A 19,647-nucleotide genomic window follows, 5' to 3' on the forward strand; every position below is an offset into this window, starting at 1 on the left:
CTCACACACTATAGCACACCTCTCACTTCTTCTAATCAGATGCAGTGAGATGTGGCAGCTCCTGCTGTGGAGCTATGGGAGGAGCAGCATGTCTCACAGGTGCTTTCAAAGAACAAGATACAGCAGTGGAGAGACGGTAATCACTCTCCAATTACAGATAAAGATCTCACTTGAGGGCTGCAACACAGAGTATCCTAACAGCCGTGCAGACCCACTCACACTATGACTCAAAAAAGTCCAATCAAGAGCGTCTTAGGAAATGTCCTTTGCAGGTACAATGATAATCACGATCATGTGGACGCTTTTTAATTTGCTGTGGTTTTCGTACTGACTCAATAACAGATAACAAAAATGGCATTGAATCAGTCAACAAAATTGAGCTGAGAAAAAAAAAACTTTTTGATCGCATTTAATATTTATGTATATACACGTGTATATGTATATAGTGTGTGTGTGTGTGTGTGTGTGTATATATATATATATATATATATATATATACACAATACACACACACACACATTAAGTGCAGATAAAAAAAAATGTAAAAAGCTGTGTGAAATTAAAATCCTTTATCTTTACAACGTTATACAACATAAAGAGGTCAAAACATTTAATGCACATTTTAAAGGAAATCCTTGAAGCAATGAAGAGAGCACATTTCACATTTATGGGCAATAACCTTTGTTCTATATAAAAAAAATAAGAGGTTGTTACAGAACATACATGGAAAAGGAATTTTGAAATTAGTTTTATTCTTATTCTTTTAACTGAATATGTATGGAAGGAATAAAACAAGGTGAGTTCAGAAGATATTCACAAAACGTGTAATTTCGAATTGATTACTGATTTTAATGCGATGCAAATGTAAAACCTCCAAATCATTTCATAAATTCCTTATTTGACATTCTGAAACTGAAAAACTTGAAATTCTTTTCTCTCTTTCCTTCTTTCTTAGAGAACACAAACAGAATAAAAGACAAATGGCTTGTTAATATCTTTAATATTTAGTTTCTTTAAAAAAAAGTCCTCCCCAACCACTTCCCCACAAATCCTGTCTGAAAATATTAATGTTCTTTTTTTTTCTTTAACTTTGTCAACAAAAATAAAATGCATTTGGCAAACTAACTGGAGAGACTGGCAGTGCTGGATACATAAAAATAATATTTCAAGTGATTTGGTGTAAGAATATCATCTGAATTGACAAAATACAATCGACATTTGACATTTTTGTACCCTTCCATAATGCATTACACATGTATAATACTTTTTTAGTCTTTATGTTACCGTTGTTTTCAACCTGAACTCCATTTAAACATCTGTCTTGCCTTGAGAAGTAAAACATGAGCTTTAAATGTTCTCTACAATACGGTGCATATTAAAAGTGCAGTAATGTATATAAAAAGGCTCTCTATATCTGGGTTATCATGGCTAGATTTTGTACAGCATATGCACAGCAGTTTCCACAGCAGAAAGTCCATATCAAATAATAGCTCTACAAAAATGCATTTCAGGAGCGAGTTCCCATGTGAGTCCAAAAGTGCACTAACGTCATCTCTAAATGTGAGCGATGTGATTCGATAAGCCGAGTTTAAGTTTGTCCACCACTAGTGGGGTTTTCAGAATGTGACAGCACCTTAATATCCAGACACAGCTTTGGCTGGAAAAGAGATAAAGAGTGAGAGATGTGAAATGCGAAGAAATAAAGCAAAACAAAACAATACAATACACTGAAAAAAGACCCACACATAGCAGTGAACTAAGGTAATACATTATTCAGTGCTCAAACAGAAAAAAAAGTTAATTAAAACCCATGTGGTTCAAGTACCTACACTGCAAAAATGGTTTTTCGAAGTTGTAAATAAAACAAAGATTTTAAATACAACTTCTCATTTAATGTTACTTACTTTTTTGTAATTATTTGTGAAGTTTACTAGCAATTTCTAAATGAAAATTGTTTCTACACCACTTTTTTCCCCCAGTGTAGTCTCTTTAACTCAACTGCCAATTTATTTATTTTTTATAACCCAAGAATTACCTTACTAAATAGTAGACAGGTAAACACTCTCCACCCTCCTTCTCTCTGTGCAGCATGTTACATAGAGAAAATGCTGAGTTAAACACACTTCAACACATGCATGTGCATGACACATGCAGCTCACTTTCATACAAATGCTGCTGAAACAGCAGAATGACACGGCCAGCTCAGGCGTTCAGTGATTAAATGGACTGGCTAATAAGCATAAAGAGTACTGTTATGCACTGACTCAAATCTTTCGTATAGTACAATATAATCATGGCACTGTCCACAAACAGAGTACGGTACAAAACATGGCAGAAGATCTTTCACCTTTTTTTCCCCCCTTAGTAGGTCAAACTAAAGTAGGTTTCATTTTCTATTTAATTTCACTTTTTCGCAATATTTGGGACAGGTCTGAATATAGTTTAAAATGCTAATGCGTATGATTTTGTTATTTTCTAGAAAGAAAAAAACTGAGAAATTTAAAATAGAGAATTCATATTGTTTTATATTATTATTCCTATATAAATTTTTTATTATTTATATACACTGAACAAAATTATAAACGCAACACTTTTGTTTTTGCCCCCATTTTTCATGAGCTGAACTCAAAGATCTAAGACTTTTTCTATGTACACAAAAGGCCTATTTCTCTCAAATATTGTTCACAAATCTGTCTAAATCTGTGTTAGTGAGCACTTCTCCTTTGTCGAGATAATCCATCCACCTCACAGGTGTGGCATATCAAGATGCTGATTAGACAGCATGATTATTGCACAGGTGTGCCTTAGGCTGGCCACAATAAAAGGCCACTCTAAAAGCCAGCCTAAGGCACACCTGTGCAATAATCATGCTGTTTAATCAGCATCTTGATATGCCACACCTGTGAGGTGGATGGATTATCTCGGCAAAGGAGAAGTGCTCACTAACACAGATTTAGACAGATTTGTGAACAATATTTGAGAGAAATAGGCCTTTTGTGTACATAGAAAAAGTCTTAGATCTTTGAGTTCAGCTCATGAAAAATGGGGGCAAAAACAAAAGTGTTGCATTTATAATTTTGTTCAGTGTATATATAGCAGCTACATAGTTTAGCTTTGTTACAGTAACAGTAATGTACTGTCACTCAGTAGGAGCTCTGTAGATCAGTTTATTTATGTATTGTATTTAATTGTAGTCTTGTAGTCTTTAAAACCATAACCAGGATCAAGACTTCTAAGGTAAAACTAGCTAACTTTTCATGCTAGGTTAATTTAAAAGTTAGATAATGGTTTATAAAATAATCATCATGACAAACAAAAAAAAGTGTGCCTTTAAGACTTAATGGGACCCAAAAGTGTACCGTATTTGTGGACAGTGCCTCATATACTGTAATAGCTCATAATAGGCACGTGTCAAATAGGAAATCAAGGCAGTTCAGTGATTTGGGGCATGCTGGGAAGCAGAACACACAATGCAGGTGGAGGTCATGCTCTTTCATGAACTGCACTGAAATAGCTTTGGAGAGATGCACACACATATAAAGTTTCCAAAGACGAAGGGCTGTGTTTTTCTTTTTTTTCCCCCCACAAACTCTAACTGCCATTCTGTTCTTTATTTCCACGAGTCACAGACATCAAAACACAAGATCTTTGCAGATTACAGATGGCAAAGCAAGTGGTGTTTGGCAACACAACAGCATGTGCTGCCTTAGCGATGCCCTGAGTCTTTGTTAATTACAAGCAAGTCGCAAAAGACAGCATTTGTTTATGGCTTTTTAGGCTTACCGGCACACAAAAAGCCAATTTGCACACAATTCACACACCTCTCCGTCTACAGATGTGGAGGAAGTTGTTAGAAGTGGGGCAATCTACACTATTCATGAAGTTACTACATACTACAGCACAAGCCCTGATGAAGCACAATCATGCAGCATGCCGACAGAAAAGGTGCCAAAACACAGGGAACCATTAGCAAAAGCACATTTGCGTGCTAAACGTTTTGCAGTTAGTTCTTACTTTGTTTTTCTCTGATTAGACAAAGGTGTAGTGAAATCCATTGCTCAGGGGAGGGGGAGCAGACTGAGCCGTAGAGACGGCAACAGGAGTGGGGGGAGGAAGAGGAGGAGGTGGTGGAGGTTGAGGGAGTGAGGTGGGACTGTTAACAGGGGGGGAAGCTGAAGCAGAAACAGAGAAGTGTAGTAACACACAGAGAGTTAGTGACACAGTTAATTGCTACTACGCACTACAAACTGCTATTTAGGAGTACATAACTACAAGAGCGATCTGAGGTCATCAAGTCGGTCAAATTTAAAGGGATACTGTAGTAAAAAATTGTTTCATCATTCATCACCTTCATGCCATTCCAAACCTGTATGAGTATTCTTCAATGTAACACAAAGGAGTACCTTTTAAACTTTTTTTTTTCGATGATTGATAATGGTAAGAAATATTTCTTGAGCACACAGAGGACTGAAGAAATACCATTACAGGAATAAATTACATTTTAAAATACAACAAAATAGAAAGCAGTTACTTTGTAATTGTAATATTTCACAATATTACAGTTTTTACTGTATTTTAATCAAACAAGTGCAGCCTTAGTGAGAATAATAGACTAAACACTTTTAAAAAGACTTGAAATCTTACCAAGCCCAAGCTTTCGAACGGTGGTTTATTTTCAGTGAATCAGACGATCCAGTTCACAAAACTGGTCTGAATCTCAATCATCTGATTCTCAAGTTCAGCCCACTGACTCGATGATCTGGTTGCAGCGGTTAACAGCTCACTGAAGGAGAATATTCTCAGCTAATAATGACTTTGGTCTGCTCTTTGTTTGACTTCAGAAGATTTGGAATATAGCACACAAGTCACATGGACCACCTTGATGGTGCTTTTGCGTATTTTTTGAAGCTTGAAATCCTCGTTTTGTTTCTTTGTTAGAAATAATGTCATATGGGTTTGGAACGATAGAAGAATGAGTAGTACATTTTCACTAAGCAACTATTCCTCTAACCAAGGTGGTCTACCAGCTAACCAGGATGTCCCTGGCCCCTCCAGCTGGTAGTCTACCGAAACCAGTTTGGATCAGTTGGTATCAATTTTAGCTACATCTGGACTTTTCTACCATTTGTATTCATAGAACAGACATGACAAAAGCAAACAGAGGGTTAGTGGAACCAGGCAATGTCTCAAGCCAACGCATGAGCACCACAATTCATTCTACATGCCACAGCTCTGACTATTTTAGTTGATTTCTGCACTCATAAACTCAAAATAAATGCACAAAGTGGTGCTGTGGATGATCAAAACCCTGACCTGCCTTCACAGATGAGATCCCTCACATACGGTATTCTGACATGTTCTCCAACGGAAACACTGTGATAGTTGTTGACTACGCCATACCGCCTCACACATTATGATCCATCCGTCAGGACGAATTGACTGTAAAACTGTGTGACTAAGAGAGACACGCTGCTCCCTGTCTGAAGGTTAGACCTGGCAGAGTAAGTGAGGCCTCTGTAAGAAGTAAAGATGAAACGATGGTGTGCTTTTATGCCAGTTCAGAAAGATGTTCAAAGTGCTGCCACGGGATGCAGAGTGAACAAGCCCCAGTGCATATTCAACTGGGTCATTGATCGGCTCTGAAAAAAATGGCCTCATCAAGAGATTCCACCCAGCCTGAAAGATCCGACATGTCTCCCAATTAGCAAGCATCTTTACTCGTCAGATCTGCGCTAATAAGGAATAATGTTTAGTTATTAACGTTGCGTTTGAAAGGCTTGGCTTTGCTCTTTCTTCTTCCTCATCACGCCTCCAATGCCGATGATTTGAAACAGGGTGGACCGTTTCTCCCAATGTTCACAGTTAATCTGTAGTTGTCAGTGTGATGATTTAGGAAGTTTTATTGACACTGTCAGATTTGCATTACAAATAGCTATTTCTGAAGTGTTTTCTTCACATTTACCTTGATCTTTTCAGAGTATTTTAACTTGTCAAGGTGTACTGCAGAACATATCTGAAATTAATCAATTCAAATGGAGTTCTGGCAGTCATACAGGTGTGAACTCTTGATTGTATGTTATTATGGGACTCTCTTTCAGCATCCTTATCACGCATTGTGCACACTAAATTCCCTGTCCTTGCTCTTGCCATTTAACAAGATAGTGCATTTCACAATAAGTTACTACTAAAAACAAATTTACTGTGATTTGACTTAAAAATGTCATGTAAAACACAGCATGTGCTACCATGGAAAATGGAGTGTATTAACAAGATAATTTCAGGAATCAGTAATAATAATAATTTAATGAATCAGTTCAGGTTGGTAGTAATGCTGCTGGTTAGTTTACCTGCCACTTGCTTGCTCTTGAGCGAGGCCTCTGATGCTAAGGCATAGGACATGGTGATGATTCTCTCTTGCTCCTGTAGAGCCGAGTCTATGTCCGGCAGCACCGGCTTGTCTACTGCTGCTGGAGGAGGTATATTCTGGACACTTATATGCACACAAAAAACAGGTACATCAGAGTAAACTCTCAGAGAAAGGTGTAACAAAAATGTTCTCAGCATTTTAGGTTCAGTAAGTTGTTGTTTTTTTTTTTAAAGAAAGAAATTCATACTTTTTATTTAGTAAGAATTCATGAAATTGATCAAAAGTGACAGTAAAGATATTTATAATGTTACAAAATATTTTTATTTCAAATAAATGTTTTTCTTTGGAACATTCTATTCATCAAAGAATATATTTTCAACATTATAAGAAATAATTCTTGAGCACCAAATCAGAATGACTTGTGAAGGATCATGTAACACTGCAGTCTGCTTTGCCTTTAGAAGAATAAATTACATTTTAAACGCTATTTAAAGGGATAGTTTAGCCAAAAATTAAAATTCTGTCATTACTCACCCTCGTGTCGTTTCAAACCCGTAAGACCTTAGTTCATCTTCGGAACACAAATACATTTTTGATGGAATCTGAGAGCTGTCTGACCCGAAGCTACGAGAATACTTTTTGCGCGCAAAAGAAAAAAAAAAAAACGACTTTATTCAACAATTCATCCCCTTCGTGTCACCCTGGCGCCATTTTGGAGAATATCAGCTGGACGTAAACAACGTATGCTTTTCTGTGTCAGCTGCATCACGCCGGATCTGTTTCCTACGTTGTTTGCGCTTTGATTTGAATGAAAACAACATATCCGCATGATGCAGCTGGCACAGAACAGCATACGCTTTTTACGTCCAGCGGATACTCTTCAAAATGGCACCAGGGTGATGCAGAGGAGACGAATTGTTGAATAAAGTCGTTTTTTTTTCTTTCGCGCACAAAAAGTATTCTCGTAGCTTCGTATAATTGCGGATGAACCCCTGATGTCACATGGATTATTTTACAGATCTCCTTGCTACGTTTCTGGACTTGGGAACATTTCAGTTGCGTTGCTGTCTATGCAGGGTCAGACAGCTCTCAGATTCCATCAAAAATATCTTAATTTGTGTTCCGAAGAATGACAGAATTTTCATTTTTGGGTGAACTAACCCTTTAAGTAGGAACCTGTTCGTTTAAATTGTACAAATATTTCACAATATTAATGTTTTTATGGTATTTTTGATCAAATAAATGCATCCCTGGTGAGCATAAGATGCTTATTTTGAAAACATTAAAAGAAAAAAAAACTTATAAACCCTAAACTTTTGAATGATAGTGTATATAATGGCAACCATCTATAAAGTTGACAATAAGAGCAGCTGTGTTAAATGAGACTGATCTGCCAGTACCTAGACTTAGCAAGGATGTTCTTGATTTGTTCCACTTTACGATGTCTGGCCTCTATTTCCTGAGGGCTAAGGGGCTCCTCTGGATCCAGGTCCACATAACGCTCAAGGATGGCCACCTTTTGTGGCTTTGCAAGCTATACAGGCATTGAGACCAAACACACACCATCAATCATTTAATTCTGAAATCTAAGGTCCAATCATTTAAGTTTTAAATGATTATATTATATATGTAATTTGTTGTTCTATTAAAATAAAAAGCCTACATTTTTTTATAATATGAAATGATCAAAGGCAAAATAATGTAACGTTTTAACATTCAACAATACTTCATAACTGAGATTTGCCCTTTAAACTCAGGATAGTTGGACTGAAAATTCTGTCAGCATTTACTCTCTCTCATGTGATTTCAAACCTGCATGACTTTCATTCAAAAATGGAGAATTTAGGCAGAGTTTTAAGTACGGACAGAACTGAATTTCTAATGCATCTTTTCTCCATAAAACAAAAGTGCATGGTGACTGAGGCTTTTCTGTTCCACACAACAAGGAAATTATGTCAGACTCTTTTTTTTTTTTAACTATCCCTTTAAGCAGTAGGGTTACCTCTTTGCTGAGATCCAGCTGGTAGTCCAGAGGCTCCAGATCCAGTTCTCTCATGGGTGTGCTGCTTAGGGTGAGCCATTCGTCTGAGTGAGAGCGCTGTCTCTCTTTGTGCTCGACTGGTCTCTCTTCACCCTGCACGGCCCGCTCAAGAAGATGCAAATCAAAGTCCTGCTCTCTCTTCCACTGGAGGCACACAAACACACAGAGCCCTGAGATGGCGATCATTGACCTCAGACACATCCAACTCAGGAAATGAAAATGTTATATTTTGGTTCTGAAATGGTCTTCTCCTGATTTGCAGGACAGGTAAAGTGTAGAATAACATTTCCAGTTACACTAGGACAGATGTGACAGATTTAACTAAGAGAGTGTTTTTTGCTTTCAAAACCCTCTGAATCACATGTGTAGTACACATAGTATTGAAGCCAAAATGACCTCTGTGCTCCACATATCAGCTTACATCCAACATTAGTTTTTTACATGAAATAAACATTTTAAAGAGGACAGCCCTGCACATAAACAACACACAAAACTGGGTTAAACTGCAACCTTGAGCGTAATGGTATATTGTCCCAGTGCGCTCCTGTACCTCTGTACCATGTACAAGTGATTGGACTGATTGTGTGTGAAGTGTCTCATGTTCAAGCTCTCAAATCGTAGCGTACAGCACTCCTGCAAACCAAGAAAGATGCAATAAAAATCGCTCCATCTGTGACTTCATTTACATGCTTCATTCCCAGGCTTTATTGTGCTTACCGGAAAAAAAATAAACCAGTGTGTCGTGAAATAAACTGAGGCTTCACATTCACAGTAGAGAGAAAAAGAACAATTGTCTTTTACTTATTTTTTTTTACTAGCAAAGTGTTTATTTTTATGTGCAAAAATCTACATAAATGATAAAGAAAGCAGAGCTGTGCAATTATTTTCTTTTTGCAAATTATGCTACAATCATATCATATCATACAATTATATCATTATGAACGTACAGTACAGTAGAGTGATTAAAGAAAAACATGCTCAGTAAGTAGTACAATTATAAACACAAGTCATTCATACATTACCCAGGCCATTCAAGGTGTACACATTCAATACATTTTGGTAAAACAAGGAGTAAAATTCTAAAAGTATATATTTAAAAAAACTGGATAAGCTAAATTGGATTTTAATGTCAATTCAATTAATGAATAAAAAACTAAATTATCATTTATTCTGTGCACTCAAATCAGACCCAAATTGCAGGGAAAAAAATGATTTTGCGAGTTTTGTAAGACTTATTATTAGAAAGCCGAATGTGAAAAGTGAAACTGGGTGAAATTAGTGTAAAACAAAAGAATAAATGAGTGAGGTAAGCACAACAGAGTCTGGTTTCACACTTCAGTTATGCTATAATTATTGCGGTTGAGTGAGGAACAGCTAAAAGGTTTGAGAGCTTGTGCTTGAAATTTAGGTTAGTTTATGAGCCCACTAATACAGCAGACCCCATTCCCAATAACTTTGAGCATTAGGTTATTGTTATAGAGAGGTTAAAAGAGCATTTTGATGTTAGTGTTGGCTTTTGCCTATTCAAAGACCCGCAAGTAAAAGCACACTACTTTGATTCACTATCCCAGATGAACATGGGAGCTGCTCCCTTAAGGATCTATATCCCAAGGTTAAAATTAAACACTCAAACAAGTCATTAGAACATTTTGAAACTATATTAAGTGTGTAATGAAAATCAGTAGCATATCAACTTTCCTTATTAATCCTCTAAACACATTAGTCGATGTCTTTCATTGGCAAATAGCATAACTTCCACCTGTTCTTATCGAGCAACCTATCAATGTGGCCCAACAACATGTAATAAAATCTCTCACGTCTCCTTCTGCAACACATCCAACATATCCACTTATCTGCGGCAGACACTACTTCAGTGAAATGCTGATCGTGTTAACACCAAATCTTACAGTTCTCCATCAAAACTGATGTACATTCAGCTGTAAATAGCTGAATGTGCATTTATGTCAAGGCGATAGTTCTCTCTGGAGGATAATGTGTCATTGTGCTCTAACGTACTGATCCCAGGTCTGCAGACACAGGTCTGGATGTGGAGGAGGAGGAGGCACGAGATGAGGATGCCTGCCACTCGCCCTGGCTGAGCGTTCTCTTGCGCTCCCGTACGAGAGCCTTTTGGTGACGCTTCATCCTCTCCAGCTGCTCTTCGGCGCTCATGCAGCCGCGCTGCTGTACGGGCTCCCCAGAGTACAGCCGCTCCAAGGCACTCTTTGGTCTCTCCTAGGAGACACCAGTGGACGTGTTAATAATGCTGAAACAAACAGCACCAAAGAACAGTGTTGAGAGAGAAATTTGCAACAATTTGCAAAAGGGAGGAGAAGAAGGAAAAAGAAAAATGTAATAAAGAGAGACTGAACCATCTAGGACTCAATCAATATTCACTAGATGTCTGTCTATGCCTATACTATATTCTTATTGTTCACTTGCAAATAACTTATTAAATTAAAAAGAAATTAACTTTTATTCAGCAAGGATGCAATTAAATTTATCAAAATATTTTTTTCAAATAAATGCTGTTCTTTTGACCTTTCTACTCATCAAAAAACCCTGAAAAAAATATATCATGGTTTTCTTTTTCTTTTCAACATTGATTATAAAAAGAAACATTTCTTAAGCACCAAATCAGCATTAGAAAACATTAGAATGATTTCTGAAGGATCATGTGACACTGAAGACAGGAGTAATGGCTGCTAATTCAGCTTTTCCACCAGAGGAATAAATTACATTTAAATAGAAAACTGTTACTTTAAATAGTAATAATACTTCAGAATTGTAATATTTTTACTATATTTTGATCAAATAAATGCAGTTTTGGTGAGCATAAGAAATCTTACTGACCCCCAAAATTTTAAATAATTGTGTACATTTAATCATAATATATTATGTATATTTCATATAGCTAAATATATTTGTAACTAATTGAATGTAATTTAATTGTTTTTGAATGAAGTGTGTTGTTATTAATGTGTGTAAAACAGTCAGTCAGAAAGAGAGAGGCAGAAGGAAAAATAAGCGGGGGGTGGCGTGGAACAAACTAAATATCAGGAATAGAGGAGTTCATTTTGAAGCTCTGCTGTGCTCATTTCTGTTAACATTTTCTGCATGAATCCATCAGGGTGGGAGACACACACTGTGTTCACAGTCTGCATGGCAACACTACCGCAGTAATTCATTCGCAAAATACAGTCTGGTCCAAGCCCACACTGGCTGCTTTTATTTCATGTGCTCAGCGGTTTGTACTGCTGCTGCATCTAATCAACCTGCTGCATGTCAGCTCTGCCAAAACAAACTATGACGGACCCTTTATGTCCCCCTGCCTCTCAAGAGACACTTTCAGGACTTGTTTGGCTTCGTACCTTCAAGCTTGTGGTGGTGAGTCCTCTTCTGAGTGTGACAAACGATGAAATGTTTGATGACTGGTTCAGTCTTGAAGATGAGCCTGTCAAACCTAACAGATGTCGAACTGGATTAGACAAATCTTTAAGGGTTTCTTAGGAAATCCTTTCTAAAATTCTGAGCTGAAAGTTCATACTTTCAAACGACATGGTTAACTGTCAACTGTTATTGCATCCCACTGAGCAGCCTGATGTCACGTTCACACTTGGTACGCTTGCTTAATTCAGCTACAGTATGGGCAATTTTGGCCATGTGGACTCTCTTAAAGCACACATTTTACTAGTTTTAATATGTCTACAATGTCCAGCAGTATACAGACTACCGTTCATAAGTTTGAGGTCTGTAAGATTTTTTTTTTTGAAAGAAGTCTCCTACTGTATGTTTACGAAGGCTGCATTTACTTGATCAAAAATACAGAAAAAATCCGTCAAGGAATTTTAAGCTGAATTTTCAGTAGCCATTACTCTAGTCTTCAGTGTCATATGATTCAGAAATCGTTCTAATATGCTAATTTTGGGCTTAAGAAATATTTCTGATTATTAATGTTGAAAATAGTTGCGCTGCTTAATTTTTTTTGGAAACCGAGATGCATATTTTTCAGTATTCTTCAATGAAATTAAAGTCCACAAGAAATTTTACTGAATTTAATTTTACTATCACTTTTGATCAATTTAATGCGTCCTTACTGAATAAAAGTATTAATACATTTTTTAAAAATCATACTGACCCCAAAATTTTGAACAGCAGTGCATCAAGGGAAAATTCTGTAATTTTTTCTAAAAGTCATGAAACCACAGCATCATTTCAATTTCAAATTATGTACAGTTTTGTGTTAAACAGCATTCTGTGATAAAAATGATGGTGGTAGAAGTTATATTTTTGCCATTTTTGGCTCCTTTGTAATGTTTAGGCTAAATTCACAGCTTCTTATACAGCCAAAACGCACAAAATTAAATAATATTTCCACACTTGCAGAATTTGTCAAAATGTATGCTCCCATTGGGAATGATGGAAATTAGGAAGTCCCTCCACAAGCTACAAGGAAAATATACAAAATAATTAGCCATTTACTAGCGGACTGTTTTCACATCATCAATAAACTGTACTGTGGTTTACATGAACCAAACTTTGCATCCTCCTTTTCAATCAAGTGCTGTACACTAGTGAGGACCCGAGTCTGTGAATCTGAGACTGTGGCTGTCATGTACGGGTCTGTATATACCTCTGTTTGGTAGAGTTTGGTAGCCACTACCACGGCTCAAGCCCCCAATTTGTCCACCAACTCCCAGTAGTTCAGGCTCACTCAGGAACGCTCGTATCTCAACCTGGAGACCCAGGAAAATAGAGTTCAGAACTATATTGACATTTTACCATATACACAGATGAAAACTGTCTGTATCTGAGTACCACTGAGTGGCACAAACCTTATGATCTCCATTAGTGTACTGCCCAAACTCACGATCACGCTTCCGCTCATCAGACTGTCGTTTAAGGCCCCGGACTGATGTGTGGCGGATGACAGAGGTTTCTTTGGGGAGAGGGGGCACAGCCGGGGGGTGTTCATCTGGACTGTAGAGGTGAGGGAGAGGGGGTCTGGGTGGAGCATCCTCTTCAGGCTGTATTGTGTAAACATTAAATTTCCATAAATACAGATAAATGAACTGAAGGAGTATCTTGATTACTTTGTTTCACTCACTCACCCATTTTGGCTTGTGTGCTGAATGTGAGAGCTGCAAGGGCTGCTGGGTAGACTGCACTGGGCTGAGATGGGGGCTGGGCTGAGCAGCTTTCAGTTCACCCATGGATGGGCTTGCAGTGAGAGAAGGCACTGCGGACAATGACGCTGAAGGCACAAGTTTTCTCTCTGGGTCAGGCAATTATTCCACCAGTTGACATCATAAGGGCAAAAAAAAACATGCATGATTATCAGTTGCATGTGGATGCAGTTAGCAGAGTTGCATGTGGTGTTGTTTGACCTCAGTACCTCGGTCTGTGTTCCAGTGCATGGGGGTGATGGCAGGCAGGGGCCCGCTCTCACCTGGATTCCGAACAGAGTCAATGGTCACTTTGTAGTTGGCTTTACTGGAGCTTAGGCCTGCAAGCACATCCTCGATCCGCCACAGCTCCTTCCTCAGCTGACATTTCTCCTGCTGCACAGTAGCACAGAATTTCATCATTTTTACTCATTTTGAATTAAATAAAACAGAGTAAAACAGAAATAACTGAACAAAAAAATAAACATAAGAGACTGTAACAGGAAGGAACATAATACAAGTGTGCATACTTCAGTATTTAAGTAAATGTAATTTATTTAGAAAAAGTTATGTAATTATGCAATTATATAAAACTCAATAAATTATTAGATACACCAACATGCACCTAAATTAAGTTAAAGTGTAAAAATTAATATCATGTATAATATTATATGTAATATATAAAAATCAGAATATAGAAATGTAACATTATGCTTTGGAATACATTTTTCTTTATTTCATTACATTCATGTGTATAGAATACTAAAAATGAGTGTCTGTCTTTCAGTATTTAATATAATGTAATGTAATATAATATAATATAATATAATATAGAACAACAATTTCTTTAACAGAAACTAAAAGCTAAAAATTAGAGTAGAACAGAATAGAACAGAGGTAACTTCATACAACTGCGATCACTCTTAAAAAAATATGACAACCCTAAGGCTTGTCTTTGATTTTCTAAGAGGCTAATTTAGAGCTCAAAGGGGCACCAAAGAAAGGATAGGATTTTCTCTTATTTGTATTTTCAGAACAAGCTCTCACACAAACACTTGAAAAATCAATAATCTTAGACACTCTATGCCTTGTTCTTACGGCTCTATCACGCTGATCAAAAACTGACATTAGATCTTCACTCCGGCTCCGAGAGCTCCATATCTCTTTCATCACTTTGTTCTTTCTCTATCAATTACCGGACTGAGAGGTGCATGCTGAATAGAAAAGGAGGCTGACACGGTTTAACATCTTCTGATACGCTCTGCCTCTCAAACAGTATTGATACTTTAGTTGGGAAGCATGCATTAAAGAGATAAAAGCTAAAATACAATTTTGAGCTTGAGTAAAGAAAGACTTCTGTCCTCCATTTTAGATTTAAAAAAGAAAGAGTTAAAACTGCTGGGTCTCATTTTTCGACTTCTTTCTCTGGTTCTGACCTGAGAGAGAGCACTGTGGGTCTTCTGGTCTTGAAGGGCTGAACGCAGTCTGTCCACATCTCTCTCCAATTGGCTGTACTCTGCCCAAGTGTTCTCCATCTCCTGTTTAACACAGAACAAGCTTCAATACGAGTGCAATGAGCTGATATTAGTTTTGCATTGATACTCATTCCCAGCCTAATGTGATTTTAGTATTTCATGGACGTTTCATGGAGTCTTCTCCGAGTGTATTAACACAGGTATGTGTCCTCACCGTGGACACTTGTGAGATGTCCGCCCTGATGTGGACCACGTCCTCCCGTAACAGCTTCTGTTGATAGGCGATCTTCTCTGCATGGGCGGGCTGATCCTGGTACTGCTCCATCTGCTGATGGGAAACATCCAGAACTGACTCAAGCTTGTCCTAGATTTGGGTGAGAAACAGAAGATGATCCAGATGAAGTAGTTAGAAAAAAAAAAAAACTAGCACTAGGGACCAAGACATCAGGTTGGACACTAGGGCTGCACAATTGTTCAAAGATTATGATTGTCATCTTCTGTGATTAACTAATTCTGAAAACAGCATTCCACTGAGGTCTTAAATTTGCTTTATGTAGTAACATCTAAATTACATATCTAAAACTGGTTATATTCAAGTCAAAAATATATGTATTGTGGTGAAATGGATCTGACTGTATTAGGTTACAACAGTAATTTTAAAGGGTTAGATAAAGTAGAAATACGTCTTCAAGCTAACAATTGCACAATACCACTTTTCACTGTGAGTGCAATTTTCAAGTGACTGACATGACAAACCACAACATTTTATTGGCAAAGTTGGAATTCAGCAGCCATTTTAATGGAAATTATGATAAATTTTTAACAGGATTCTTTAATGAATAGAAAGTTTAAAAAACAGCATAGAAATGTATTACTTTTTAACATTACTTTTTAACATGATCTGTACAGTCACTTTGGATCAATTTACTACCTCCTTGCTAAATAAAGTATTCATTTCTTAAATATTTTTTTTTTATAAAACTTACTGTCCCCAAGCTTTTAAACAGTAGTGTATACAGTATAATTGATATGAAATGACAGTTATGATTTCTGTGTAGCCCTTTTGAAAACTAAGACAACTTTTTACCATTCAGTTGATACACAATTCAATATCCTCAAACCCTGATTTAGAATACCGAATTTAGAGAAGGAAAAAAACAAAGCACCTTATCTTCTTTGAGTGTGCGTATCCTGGCCTCCAGCTCCTGTAGGATCTTGTCTTGCTCGCATAACCTACTAAGCTTTACCTGAAGAGACAATCACAAGCAGCAATAAAACATGGTCACCAGTCATGACTGAACTGAATCCATTAAAGCATACAAACATATCAAACAGAGCGCCGACAGAATACATTCTTCCGCTATTCCATATTCAACATTTCCTACTATTGAAGATATTCATTAGCATAAACTCCATGCACCCAAGACAATTCTGGTGTCATTATTTGCAGAAACAAACAGCATTTTCTCAGTGAAAAATGAGTTAGGGTAATGTGTGCGCATGCAGGAGAAACAGACGCTGCAGAAGTGTCTTGTTTATAGCCTTCTTCATATTCTCCGCTCTGTTTATCATTCCCTCCAATTAATTATTAAGCTGTTATTATTTTACAGCCATATATTGTTGTTTTAACAACATTAAATATTCATCATGCAGATAAATCCACCAACAAAATTCTTATAAATTGTTAATCTGAAACAATGTTAATGATGAAAAGCTAGGAACTTCCAGATTATTTACCTCCAATCAAACGAAAAACAGTGAGAGCACTGGAATACAAAAATCAAACTGAAAATTTAAGGCCAAAGTATAAAACTCCCATTGCGTGTATTTTTCTCTTTAAATTGAGCATTGAATATAAAAAGCCCTTGTCAATAATTTCAATTTCTTCTTGACACAGAGAGAGCTTGCTTCTCCCCACAGCGTGTACCACTGCCTCACTCCGATGCCTGTGTTTACTTGCACAAATTCAGGCTTGACTAACAGCTTTCTGTGCAAAGCAAACAGAGAGATGGAGAGGGGAGACAAGGGTCAGAAATTGGGCTTTAATAAATAGAGAGCAGAACTTACATCTATGTCACTTTCAGCTATTTTAACAGGCCGAGGTGGTCGATCTTTAAGTGAGTCACGTCCAGTTACCTGTTGACAATATGCAAAAGCTCATACACTTTCAAAGACATTAGCATCAACATCAAGACTAAGAAGCTGTAAGGTTGCATCGATCAAGCAACCATCAAGACTGCACAGCCTATTGACAAAGGGTTGTTGAAATCATGTAAACAAACTGTGCTTTGGCAAACTAAAAGAACAAGAATATCTCGAGATGAACAAAACAACAACAACAAAATAAACCAACACTGTTTTTGGAAGCTTTGCGATGTGTTTACATACAAACAGCAACTGGGGTATTTGGGGATAGCCGCAATGATCCACCCAAAGCGCTGCTCTTGATTTGGCAAAGTATCAATACTTTTCATCAGTGGTGAACTTGACATGAACCATGTGGGAGTGAAGCCTACGACAAGCTGCAACCCACTGAAAGACTATCATTTAGTGATAAACAGGGGTTAGCTAAAGGATACTGTATAAGTAAGAGCAGCTGTCTGGAAACGTTCACTCATTAACAGAAAACCTCAGACTCTAGGATAATTCCTTGATGCTTAATGTCATTTCATGGATGCCTTAATGTCTCCTTAACAAAATAATTAGCCTTTACATAATGTTCACAATTGCAATGCAATTGCTATAACAATCCCTCATCAGAGCAGTATTGATATCTTACCAATAGAACAACATGGGGAATCCTTGAAAAAAACAAAAAAAACAATTAAGCGGTCAAAATAGCACATGCACATGGGTATGACTCTACAGAGCATGTGCAAGGCACACAACCATAACGGTCCAGGGGGGATTACATCACTACAGCAGGTGAAGGCATGAAGTGGTCACATTTTGTTATGCACACGATCCTTACATTCAGACAGAATGCACTGTGTACCGAATAGATGAGAGGTTCAATACTTTTCATCTGTTTGAAATGAAGATACAAGGGTTTTTGTGAACTGTGGGTATAAATTTAGGCAATGTATACATTTGAACGATGAATTAATAATTAAAGCAAGTAATGTGCTCCATATCAAACAGGATCAGAAAAGTCTATATAAGAGCAATAAAGGCCACTGATGCCACTGCACATAGGGAAAACAATTCAGAATCAGATTCTAGCATTCATGTGACCTTCAATTGTCAAAATCTCCTCCAGGGAACCATCACTAGTCACTACATCCACGTAGTAGCCACAAAGATTTTATTGCTAAATTGCAGCATAAAATCAGATTTTTAGCAGTAAAAGCTTAAAATCACACATTGCTCCCCGTGAATATTGATTGGTGTAAATGTATTTAATCATCGATTTCAACATTAACTCTACACATCCTTCAGGGTTAGAGAGCAGAGCAGCTGTTATAGAGAATAAGGAGAGGGGCAAAATCAGGAAGAATTTATGCCTTGAGGAGAAAGGGGGAGAAGATGAGAGGAGAAGGAAGGTGAAGGCAGATCCACTAGAGCCCACCTTCAGGTCTAGATACTCCAGGTCCTTCTTCAGCTTGATGTAAGTGTCATCTGCCTTTAAATGGGAAATGAAGAAAGAGGTCACATGACACATGGTTGAGAGTACAGCATGCAAGACTGATTTTCATGCGCACTGTAAATCCAAATGCTGGTACAGTATTACACATTGTGCAAGTGCATGTAATGTGATTGACAAGTCATTCATCACTCTGAGTTATGATAATTAACATCATGGTTATTTAAAAAATACAGTTGAAACGTTTGTGGTAATTTTTCTTTTTAACTTTAGAAATTATTACTTTTATTTAGCACGGATGTATTAAATTGATCCAAAGTAACAATAAAGATTTTTAGGTAACACTTTACTTGAAGGGGTGTGCATTAGACTGACATGGCACCTTCATAATCATGACATGACACATGTCATGAATATGAAGGAGGTTTTATGCATGTTTATGACAACTGTCATTAAGTGTCATTCGTTATGTCGTTATATATATAAGTTATGTCATTTTTAATGCAAATATGACATTATTTGACCTAACCCTAACCTAACCCTACCCCTACCCCTAACCATAGCCCATAACAAAGACATCTCAAACAATGTCATCTTTGCATTAAAAATTACATAACTGAGAAGAAATGTTTGAGCAGGAAATCAGCATATTAGAATGATTTCTCTAAGGATCATGCCACAATGAAGACTGGAATAATAGCTGCTTAAAATTCAGATATGTCATCACAGAAATAAATTACATTTTAATTTATAATAGAAAAGAGTTATTTTAAAATGCAATAATATTTCCCAATATTACTGCTTTTACTGTACTTTTGATCAAATAAAAGATTTACAAGGTATATCTTTTAAAAACGTTTAAAGAAAACCTGATCCCAAACTTTTGAACAGTAGTGTTCATAATACTTGTTTTTTTTTTGTTGTTGTTGTTCCTATTTACAACAAGCAAAATTACTGACAATTTAGTATTTGAGAAGACCACTGAATGTCCCTAAACTTCAATCTGGACTCTAAAA

General features: G+C 37.0%; 1 pseudogene; it reads right to left on the bottom strand.

Annotated features, from left to right (window-relative positions):
* Nucleotides 1–820: 820 nt before the first annotated feature.
* LOC107700619 (pleckstrin homology domain-containing family A member 7-like) overlaps nt 821–19,647 on the bottom strand; it is a 112,000-nt pseudogene continuing 93,173 nt past the window's right edge.

The sequence above is a fragment of the Sinocyclocheilus anshuiensis genome, unplaced genomic scaffold (genome assembly GCF_001515605.1).
Source record: "Sinocyclocheilus anshuiensis isolate Anshui unplaced genomic scaffold, SAMN03320099.WGS_v1.1 scaffold1099, whole genome shotgun sequence".
NCBI classification, from domain to species: domain Eukaryota; kingdom Metazoa; phylum Chordata; class Actinopteri; order Cypriniformes; family Cyprinidae; genus Sinocyclocheilus; species Sinocyclocheilus anshuiensis.